Source organism: Eumetopias jubatus, unplaced genomic scaffold (genome assembly GCF_037043125.1).
Source record: "Eumetopias jubatus isolate StellerSeaLion01/CBP00866 unplaced genomic scaffold, mEumJub1_p1.0 scaffold_5, whole genome shotgun sequence".
NCBI lineage: Eukaryota > Metazoa > Chordata > Mammalia > Carnivora > Otariidae > Eumetopias > Eumetopias jubatus.
In genome coordinates this window covers 24,400,343-24,411,480 of record NW_028274811.1, presented here as the reverse complement: position 1 = coordinate 24,411,480, position 11,138 = coordinate 24,400,343, and positions in this window count along the sequence as shown.

Genomic DNA, 11,138 nt, shown 5'->3' with positions numbered 1-11,138 from the left:
TCATAAACAGAAAAAACAGATGACTACAGCCACTATAATCCTTAAACTTGGGAAAGATGAGCCCCCAGCTTGGATAACATACTTCAGATGGACCTACTCTGGTTTTCCTTTCACTATGCCCTAAGGACTAAGAGTTGGGAGGCCAAGGGACAAACTCACTGTGATACTGTAGGCTTCCCCCTCTAGTAAACCATGTATCTGGGTCCTGAAACCCAGGAATTCCCTGCCCAAATGGTGCCAAGCACATATACAACGCCTACAACCAGCCTTTTTCCCCAGGTCCACCTTCTTGAATTTAGACCACATCTCCACTGTGATCATTCCAAGGTTACAGGAATGACCAACGAATAGAAGCTGTATGAGAAAATGGGGTTGGACAAGGCATACAGCTGGGGGAGGGAAAAGGAAGGTGGGCTAGAGACCAGCTTTTCCCCTGTGGCCACCTCTGCACCTTTGCTCAAGCTGTTTGTTCTCTCCATGCGTTGCTCTCCTCATTCTCCTGGTAAATTTTGACTTACCCTTCCAGGCTAGCTTCCTAGGCATACCACTGATTTCTCAAACAATTTATACATGTTTCCACCAATGCACATATGACATTATGTTTGTTTGCTTATCTATTTCCCCTTTGAGCTCTTGAGTACTGATAAAATATTTTCTTAAATTTTTGTATCCCTAGTGCTTTCCCCAGTGCATGTTCTAAATTACCAAAATGATAGACATTAGTGAATTCTTTTGAGCTACCTAATGATCATATAACATAAATTTAAACAAAATCTGAGACCTTATTCCAGCTGTTCAGTGGGGGCCCCAATGAATTTACTATGTGATATCCTTGCCACTGTGGAAGTGCTATTCTAAACATGTACTATGAAATATGTGGGGGTTTTTGATATAATAGTCTATTTGTTAAACTGGCATGTGAGTACAAGTGAAAAGAAAAAAAAAATGGCTACAATTAAGTCAAAACCAACAATTCCAGAAAGTTCTGATTGTTGAACTAAGTACTCAGAAACCAAGAGGATGATTGCTAATGGAACCAAAAGCAATGGTGTAACGGAAGCTTGTCTTTTAGGCTATTTCATTGAGACTTTATACTTGGTAGCATAACTTTATCATCCACAGTAAGAGGAAAAACTCCATTCCTGTGTGTCTTAATACTACTGCGTGGAAAACGATGTCTTGTGTTATTCTGTATGATTCTGTGTAAAACTGCCCTTGGGAAATGCTAAGTAACCACAAATATGGTTTTACTGAAAAAGTGTCAAGAATCTTATCAATCCCCCAATATTTATTTCTACAACTATGATGACTTGAAATTTCTGCCCAAACATCACTCATTTAATATCTCCAGTAAGCAAATCTCAAAATTCTACTACTGAAACTAATATTACACTATATGTTAACTGACTGGAATTTAAATAAAAACTTTTGAAAAATATTTCCAGTAAGCACCTCTTAAAGTTCTATTCAGTTACTATTTGTTGAACATCTTTTTTTTTTTTTTTAACTCAGCCCTACACCCACACAGGTTCCAAGAGAAATAATAACATTATATGTCACAACTCAAATCATGAGGATTTTCTAGGAAATAAGATCAAACACATTTGGAAATAAAGGAGCAAGAATAAAATAAGTACTCAGTAAGGGCCTTGGAAAATTTAGGAAGAAGTACCTAAGAGCAAGCTAAAGGTTTTAAGTAGGCTCATGGAGGCCAAATGTTTGCCTGGGCGTTGAAGAGTAGGTAGATATTAAATAGTTAAAAAAAAAAAAAAAAGGGTGAAGACTCACAGCTAGAAATGGATCATGGTCATCTATAAGAAGTAACTATTCGAGCCGTGCAGATCAGAGCAAGTAGATAGCTGGTTTAAGAAGATATTTTAACTCATTAAAACCAAACATTAACCATCAGCTCAGAATGGGACACAAGAGACAATAATTTTGATTGGAAATAAAAAAAAACCCAGGTAATTCTGAAAAAAACAACCTATTCTTTACTATACTCACTATTTAACCCAAAGTAGCAAAGAAAAGTAAAGACTCTGTGATATACTCTCCAGAGGACTGAAAGGGAGTATCTGACTGGTGGCCTAAGACCTCTGAATATGGCTTTTATGTGTGTGGAAACAGGAGTATGAGGAGGGCTGCTGATGACTTCCAGGTCACTGATATGAGAAGCAAGGTGTACAATGTATTACCCAATAATATAAAAAGACAGGTAAGGGTGGCTATAAAAAGAATTAATACCAGGAAACAAATGCTATTTGCATGAGCTTTACTGGAGTGGTACTTAGTCTGAACTACATGATATTATTAGTAGAAAGGAGAACTCTGTCATAAAATCTTTATGTTGATAATCTCTAAATATATATTTGCAACCCAAATCACTTCTCTGGGTTCTAAATTCTCATTTCCACATGAACTCCTAACAACTATAACTGATTATTTCAAACATGTCCAACTCAAAATGTAGAACAGAACCCTTCATTTTCACTCAAATACCACTTTGCCACTTAATGATTAAATGTTCCACCATATGTTCAGTTTAAGGTCGAAATGAAGAAGTTATTATTTTCTTCCAGTTTGTTCCCAACCCCTGCTTGTCACATCTACTCTATCATCAAGTTTCAATGATTTGTTTTAATTGATTTACCTCTAAAATCTATTAGGAATACTTCTACCTTCCTATGTCTACGGCCACACTTGTCAATCCTATTATCTCTCATTTGAACTCTCACAGCCACCTTTCAAGTTGTCCCCTTGCTTGTACCTGTGACACTCCAGTCTTTCTCTACATATCACCGCTATACCTTCCCTAATTAAAATTCAAAGGTTTCCCATTGCACTTGGGATTCAATTCAAGGGATGTACACACCTTCCGGTCCTTCCTTGCTTTCACCCTGGTTTACTGCTCCAACAGAACTTATCACGTAACATGACTGATCAGTATGATGCTGCCACATTTTTCCTTATTGAGTTCTGTTTGTCATTCACACAGCTAGTGCCTTGTAATTATTAGATTCTTAGTTTAAACATCCATTCCTCAAAAAAGCTTTCCCACAAAGTATTTCCATTCCACCCCCCCAACACACACTCATTTTTCTTTATTCCATTTCATTTAAGAGCATTTACCACAATTTATAAAGATTTTTTCATTTGGTAGCTTTTACGTCTGTGTCTTTTATTCTGTGAGAGCAAGAACTGTGTCTGCTTGATTCACTACTATATTTCCAACACCTAGCATGGTTACTGGTGCATAATAGATACTCAAGTAATATCTGTTAACAAATACATTTTTGTACATTTATTGGTATATAGCCTTCTGAAGCACCCTAAAATATTTTAATATAAATCATAGTGATATTTCCCTCTTAAAATTATATTAAGACAAGATGCGATTTAAGTTCATAAACAATCAAGCAATACAACTTTAAGTTCAAATTAGAAAAGGTAGATTGATATAGCCAAAATGGAAAACAGTATGGAGAGTCCTCAAAAACTTAAAAATAGAACTACCATATTTTCCAGGGATCCCACTTCTGGGTATGCAATCCAAAGAAGATGAAATCAGTACCTTGAAAAGGTATCTGTGCACCCATCCTCACTGCAGTATTATTCACAAAGGCTAAGATATGAATATAATGTAAGTATCCATCAAGGGATGAAGAAAATTTGGCATGCACACAGAAATACACACACGCATGCCCCCCCCACACACACACGGGAATATTATTAGGTCATAAAGAAGAAGGAAATCTTACCACTTGTGACAACATAGATAAATGTAGCAGACGGTATGCTAAGCGAAGGAAGCCAGGCACAGGAAGAAAAATACTACATAATTTCACTTATATGTGGCATTTTAAAAAGTTGAACTTTTGGAACCAGAGAATACAATTGTGGTTGCTGGGGCTGCAAGGTGGGGGAGATGCGGAGATACTGGTCAAAGGGTACAAAATTTGTTATAAGATAAATAAGTTCTAAGGATCTAATGGACAGCATAGTGACTATAGTTAATAATACTGTGCTGTATACTTAAAATTACCTAAGAGAGTAGACCTTTTTTTTTAAGATTTTTTTTATTTATTCTACAGAGAGAGAGAGAGAGAGAGAGAGAGAGAGAGAGAGAGCGCACAAGCAGAAGGAATGGGAGAAGGAGAAGCAGGCTCCCCGCTGAGCAGAGAGACTGACGCGGGGCTCGATCCCAGGACCCTGGGATCATGACCCGAGCCGAAGGCAGACGCTTAACTGACTGACCACCCAGGTGCCCCAAAAGAGTAGATCCTAAGTGTTCTCACCACACGCAAGACACGAAAGGTAACTGAGATGACGGATGTGTTAATTAGCTTGATAGTGGTAATCATTTCACAATGTATACATATATCAAGTCATCATTTCGTATACCTTAAATATATATAACTTTTGTCTGTCAATTTGGCCTCAATAAAGCTGGAAAAAACAGTGAAGGTAATATATAATTCAATATATCACTATACAACAATCCTTCATAATCTCTGATGGACCCATCAAAATCATACTGAGACTCCCCAAAGTATCCATCCTGAGGATAGTGAAAGGCATTTGCTATTTTCAAGCTAGGTTGATTCTTATAATTGCATTTGAGGAATATGAACCCCTTAAAATGTCAAATTTCATCTATAATTTCATATTCACCTCATAATTTAAAGGTGACTTCCATCTGTCAGTGAGGTATCTATCAAAAATATGCCTATAAATATCCTTTGCTCATTTCTGAAATGAGGGAATTGAGGTGTGAAAGAATATTTCAAGTTTTTGCAATTTCATGAAAATATAGTCAAGTTTTCTGACAAAAGTAAAGCTACTCCAGATATGCTTGTTTTTCATAGTTTAGTTTGGGTTAAATTAAACAATAGATCAAATCAAATATGGTGTGGTATGTTAAACCAGCCAGTTTAATATTTTAACAATGTGCTAGATTTTTTCACATACATGTAAACAAAACCTGTCCCTAAATGCTGAAAATGAAAGGGGTGTTTAAAATGACAATGACACAGATAGCCAGATCAAATGACAGAGATTTCAGATCTGAATTAAATTCCCCTTTGGGCTGAAGTTTTCAGGTAACTGAAACAGAAAATGCTTTTTTAGACCCAAATAGCCCCAATGTTGTATTTGTTTGCTTTCTTTTGGTGTAGATTCAGTCTATATTTGGCCATTATTATAAGACCCAAAAACCTGCCCTTAAGTATAAAATGGAAATTCATTCCAATCAGTGTTATCCCTACAATTCAATCTCTTGGGGGAAATGTCAGCAAAAAGACCATGTAAGTAGTAATTTGAAAACAAACCATGCTAGATTAGGTATGAAATGAGATAAATCTTAACATTTATGTTTATTTTTTTCTCTTCTGTAGAACCTTAGTGAACAACTATACTCTTAGGAAGCAAATAAATATTTATAATAATAATTACATTATTGAAAGATACATTTTGGGTTTTAATCTTACTGTTCTAAAGCAACTCATTTTGGGACAGGGTGATTTTTCTACTAGCATGCTATGTGTAAAAAATTTCAGAACACTAATAGGTGGGAAACAGTTAAAGGATTTTATTTCTTTTTATATCCTATTAAAAAGAATGTACAAACCATATTCAGCTATTATTCATGATGCTTTTCACTATCTCTGCCTGCTCATGGCAAATTCAATGGTCCTTGCAGACTTAGGCCCCAAGCTGTTGCTGCTTTGATATTTTGGGGACAGAAAAATTGGAGAGAAGGTAAATCTTTGTGCCTGAATAATTAAACATGATGTGCCAGTCTATTTTTGTCTATTTTTATATTGTGTTCGTGGTCTAGGAGTGCCAGGTTGAGGCAAGTAAAATTCATACAATGCCACACTGTTGTGTACTGTAAATTAATAATTTCTTAAACAGAGAAACAGTTTCCCAAATAGGTTTAGATAGAAAAACCATGAGATTTCCAAACTAAAGACTTAAAACCAGGACATATATACAACAAACTTGTACATATGTTTACAGAAAAAAAAAGGGGAACTCTTTCTAAGAGCAAAGATTGCATTAAAAAAATTTTTTTTCTCTTTTCCTGTAAGAAGAGACATTGGCTGGATAAGAGATTAAGAATTCCCCTAAATCTTCCATAAAAATGCAGACTATAAAATCAAGACTGAATCATCATATCAACTGGATCTCTATTAATACTGCAGTGAATTTTACCATATTTGGGAACCATCATAGATGTAAAAACCATATGTAAGCCATCATATATAAACCATCATAAATATTCTAGCTTATTTTGTGCATAGGGAGATACTATGATGGATGAAAGATATACTTTTAAGAACCAGACATTTTTAATGATTTCACTTGATTTAAGTGATTTTTGTTATAGAATTTTTTTAAAGATCTTATTTATTTATTAGACAGATAGAGAGAGAGAGAGCACAAGTAGGCAGAGTGGCAGTCAGAGGGAGAGGGAGAAGCAGGCTCTCTGCTGAGCAGGGAGCCAGACGTGGGGCTCGATCCCAGGACCCCGGGATCGTGACCTGAGCCGAAGGCACATGCTTAACCGACTGAGCCACCCAGGCGCCCCTGTTATAGAATTTTTAATAGCAGGACAGTTCATAAACAGGCAAATTTATAAGATGCAGCTTACTGAATGGTTATTAGCCAAAGCATCTAGTAATCCAAAGTAAGAAAAGTGAGGTTTAAATGAGCTGGAGAACACTTGGATTAAATCCACATATCTCTCTGTGAACCTAATGAGCTTACATTGTAAGTATTCCTTGATTCACTCCAGCAATCCAAAATTGCTTAAGCATTCAGCTAAGCAGTTATTTTATTTGAAATTACTTAGGACTTTGTATGTGTGGAATGGTCATGGCTTATATTTTTGTTTTGAATCAACAAAGATAACCTTCCTGGATACACTAGAGGTTAACATTCTATTAAAAGGTTTCTTTCTAATAAGTTTCACATTTATCTCAAATAAACTGCATATTCTTAGCATATTCACGTAATGCTCAGAGTTGCACCAGCTTCACCCAAGACAGGTCATTAGTTACCTCATCCTTCCTCTGGCCATACTCCTTCCAACTCCTTCCTTTTTACACAAAGATTTTTATACACTCATGTACTGCCATCAGCACCTGAGTAACACTGATTTGTTTGATGTTCAGACTCATCCTCCTGAGAGCCACAGCTATGAGGGGATTTGAAACCATGTACTGCTATGGTAGGTCCAATCTTGGACAACCCTTCAAAAAGGATACATAAGCAACATTTGTAGTTCGCCATGTGGAAGGACAGACCTTTGAAACTTTGGGCATGTTTCAGCCCATTATGAGGAAGAATTCTAAAATGTTAGCCATTCAGTGTGCCTCAGAAGTATGGTTGCCTTCACTAGAATTTTCAAACAGATGGTAAATGGCCATTTTGTCTTAAATGTCCAAGAGATTTTTATTCATCCATTGAGGGTTATACAAGGTAACCGTTAAAGTCTGTTGAAGTCTAGGGTTATATATCATAATATTTAGTCCTTCTGATCCTTGGAGAAAAAAATCTTTACCCTCAGTTTTCACAGAAAAAGTCATTTGACAAATATAGGAAGCTAGATAGTCTGTTAGGATATATATTTGGTCTGGAGTATGCAACAGTGCATGTCGGGTAAAGTCTTATGATGCAAAGACATCAGAAAGACTGGAGCAAACAGGCCCATGAACAAAACAAAAATCAGAGCTAAAGTCTTCATTCTACATGCTTAACTTCAGGCAAAAGTCTTACCACTCAAGGTCTTAATCAACCCATCTACAAAATAATGGGGGTTGACAACATTATTTTATTCATCAAATATTTCTTGAATATTCACTGTATTTCTGGCCCTGAAGATAAAAAAGGTAAAGATATAATCTTCAAAGTACTTATAGTCAAGTTACATATGCTGTGATAGAGCCCAGTGGAGGGTGGCATTTCAGGAAAGTCTTCCTGGAGGAGGTAAACTCAGAGTCTGAAAAAGATAGGAATTGAGTCAGGGAGCATATTGGGAATATAACATATACCAATCCTGGCACAGCTAGAAAGTATTGGTAGGCCAAAGCATGTGTGATGGGATTTGGGTAATGGAGAGAAATGATGATGAGTCCTACCGAACTTTTGTCTCCTCTGAATGTTTGCTGCTATACTGATTTTTTTTTTAATTTATTCATGTTCCACTTTCCCACTTAACTGTTACTTCTTAATGAGAGAGACCACATTTTAATGTTGCTTTGAATTTTTCTTCTTTTTCAGTCTAGCTCTCCAAACCTCCACCCTACTACCCTTTCTTTACTTACAAGGACTGCTCATGGGAGACTCTCAATAAGCAGGCTGATAAATAAATGCTATTCTCCTGTTCCCTAATTGAGGGCACAAAGCTAAAATTGTGGCACTAGCCTCTAGGCATTTAAGTGTCTCTTGGCCTTTTGCATAAATAAGTCTTGGCCTCTTGACTCTATTCCACCCTGCAAAGTTTTTGTAGCCCTCCTCTACTCCCTCTCAACTTCTGTATCTCAAAATGGTCTAAATGGAGAAGTGTTTTCATGTTTAAGGGACATCAAGGTGAAATGGAGTCTTTAACTGTGAAAAATACTCTTTAACATCCCCTCAGCCTCCCCGAAGTTAGAACCAGCAATCAAAGCAGCACTGAGATGCTAAAACTTGGTGTCCTCAAAAATGAAGAATACAAATGAAAGGCTAAAGCGTCTGTTTTGTCAAGCAGTTCTGGGTCTTGGGGCATTTTCTGAGAGCTCTCTAGGACAGCTACAGGTTAGGGCCATTTTGTCAGACAAAATGATTTCTATGTTTATTCATTGCTCACTAAGTGGTTGCCACTAGCTTCAGAGAGGCTATAGACAGGAACTGTCTAGCAGGTGGCTAAGGTAGCTATAGTGCATGAAGCACAAGGTTTGCTGTTGAGTATTTCTGTGCCAAGCTGATGAATGAATGTCTTTAAATGGGCACTTAAAAAACATACAGGGACTTGATTCATTTCAGAGCCAGTAAGTATGAATATCAGTCAACAATCAACACACACTATGTTTTTATCCAGTACAGGAGTAGCAAATTCTCCACATGTCAAGTGAGAAAGGAATCTTTCATCAGCCTTGCTAAGGGCTGTGTATTTGAGAACAGCCCTTTTCTTTTAGTTTCAACTTATTCTGATGGTTTATATGTGTTTGGTCAGGTCCAGAGTCTGAATCAGGTGAAGTAATTTTCTTTTAGTGGAGGGAGGAGGAGAAAACAGGCATTTGTCCCATTACTAGAAAATATTGATTTGGTACTAGAAAGAAATAAAATAAATGAGTCATATGTCTAACTCCCTTTAACAAACACTGACATAATTTGAACTAGGGAAAAAAATGGTTACATATCAGAAAAGTACTTTTGGGAAAAGAAAAGAATAACAATGAGACCTCTCTTTCCTGGACACTTTTAAATAAAATATGCCTCAAGTCTACAGAGGATATATAATGGCATTTGTAATGAAAAATTCATTCAGAACATAGGTTAACACTTTGAGAAAGATACCTAATACTTTTGTATCTCATCAATAAACTCATATTTGGTGCATTTTATTTTGTACAAGACAATTTTTTCATTATTGATAGAGGAGAAAATAACAATATCTTTTACTTGTTAAGCCACTAGATATTGGTAAAGATTCCCTTGAAATTCTTCTATCCTCAGTATAACACCCATTGAGAGGGATAGTAGCATATGAATTGTATCATAAACTTCACAGTCATGCAGAGCTGGGTTCAAGTCGTGTCTCCACTACTGTATCATAAAACACAGTTTTAACTAGCTTGAGCAATTAAAGGGAATTTATTTGCATATATAATTGAACATTTCCAACCTAAATAAAACTTTGTACCCTTTGACCAACATCTCCTTATCTATCCCCACTCCCCAGCCTCTGGCAACCACTTGCCTACTTTCTGCTTGTATGAGTTTGACTTTTTAAGATTCCACACATACATGAGATCATACAGTATTTGTCTTTCTTGTTCTACCATATTTTACTTTGCATTATGTCCTCCAGGTTTATCCATCTTGTCACAAATGGCAGGACTGCCACCATTTCTAGGACTAAAAAATTCACACCAACACAAAACATATTTTCAAAGTTTCAGTTGTGAAAGATGAATAAGTTCAGAGATGTAATGTACACCATGGTGACCATAATTGCTAATGGTGGATTGTATACTTGAAATTTGCTAGGACAGTAGATCTTAAGATTTATTTGTTTTAGAGAGAAAAAGGGAGAGAGCGCGCAAGGGCATGAGCAGGGGGAGGGGCAGAGAGAGAAGAAGGGAATCCTCAAGCAGACTCCCTGCTGAGTGCAGAGCCCAACTCAGGGCTCCAACCCAGAACATTGAGATCATGAGCTGAACAGAAATCAAGAGTCAGATGCTTAACAGATTGAGCCACCTAGGTGCCCCATGAGAGTAGATCTTAAACGTTCTCACCACACACACACACACACACACACACACACACAAAGGTAACTCTGTGAGGTGATGGATATTTGAATTAGCTTAACTATGAAAATCATTTCACAATGTATACATCTATCAAAACATTACCTTAGGTATATACAATTTTTATTTGTCAATTACACCTCAATAAAACAGGGGGAAATAGAACAGAAAAACTTCAGGGAAATCTGGATTCAGGGAGACCCAAATTCAAGGATCAAACAGTATTATCAGGACTTAATTTCTCTCCAACTCTTGGCATGGTTTTCTCTCTTCCATGCAATGATTTTATTTATTGTGGAAAATGGCTACAGCTCCACATTCTTTCAGGTTATGTTCCAGCCAAGAAGACCATGGGCTTATAGAGTTTGAGAAACACATGACCTGAAAATTGAAGGCTATTACTAGAGGTGACGTAAATGCTTCTTGGTGACAAAAATGCCATTTCCCCCCAAAAATCATTTACTAACTGTATGATCTTGGACAACTTATTTAAACTATCCAAGCTTCAATTTCAATTGTAAAATGGAGATCACAATATTGATTATCTTCTAAGTGTCCTGAGGTTTAAATACATTTTTTAAAAACAGTTTCTAACACCCTAGGCAGAACGCATGACAAATAATA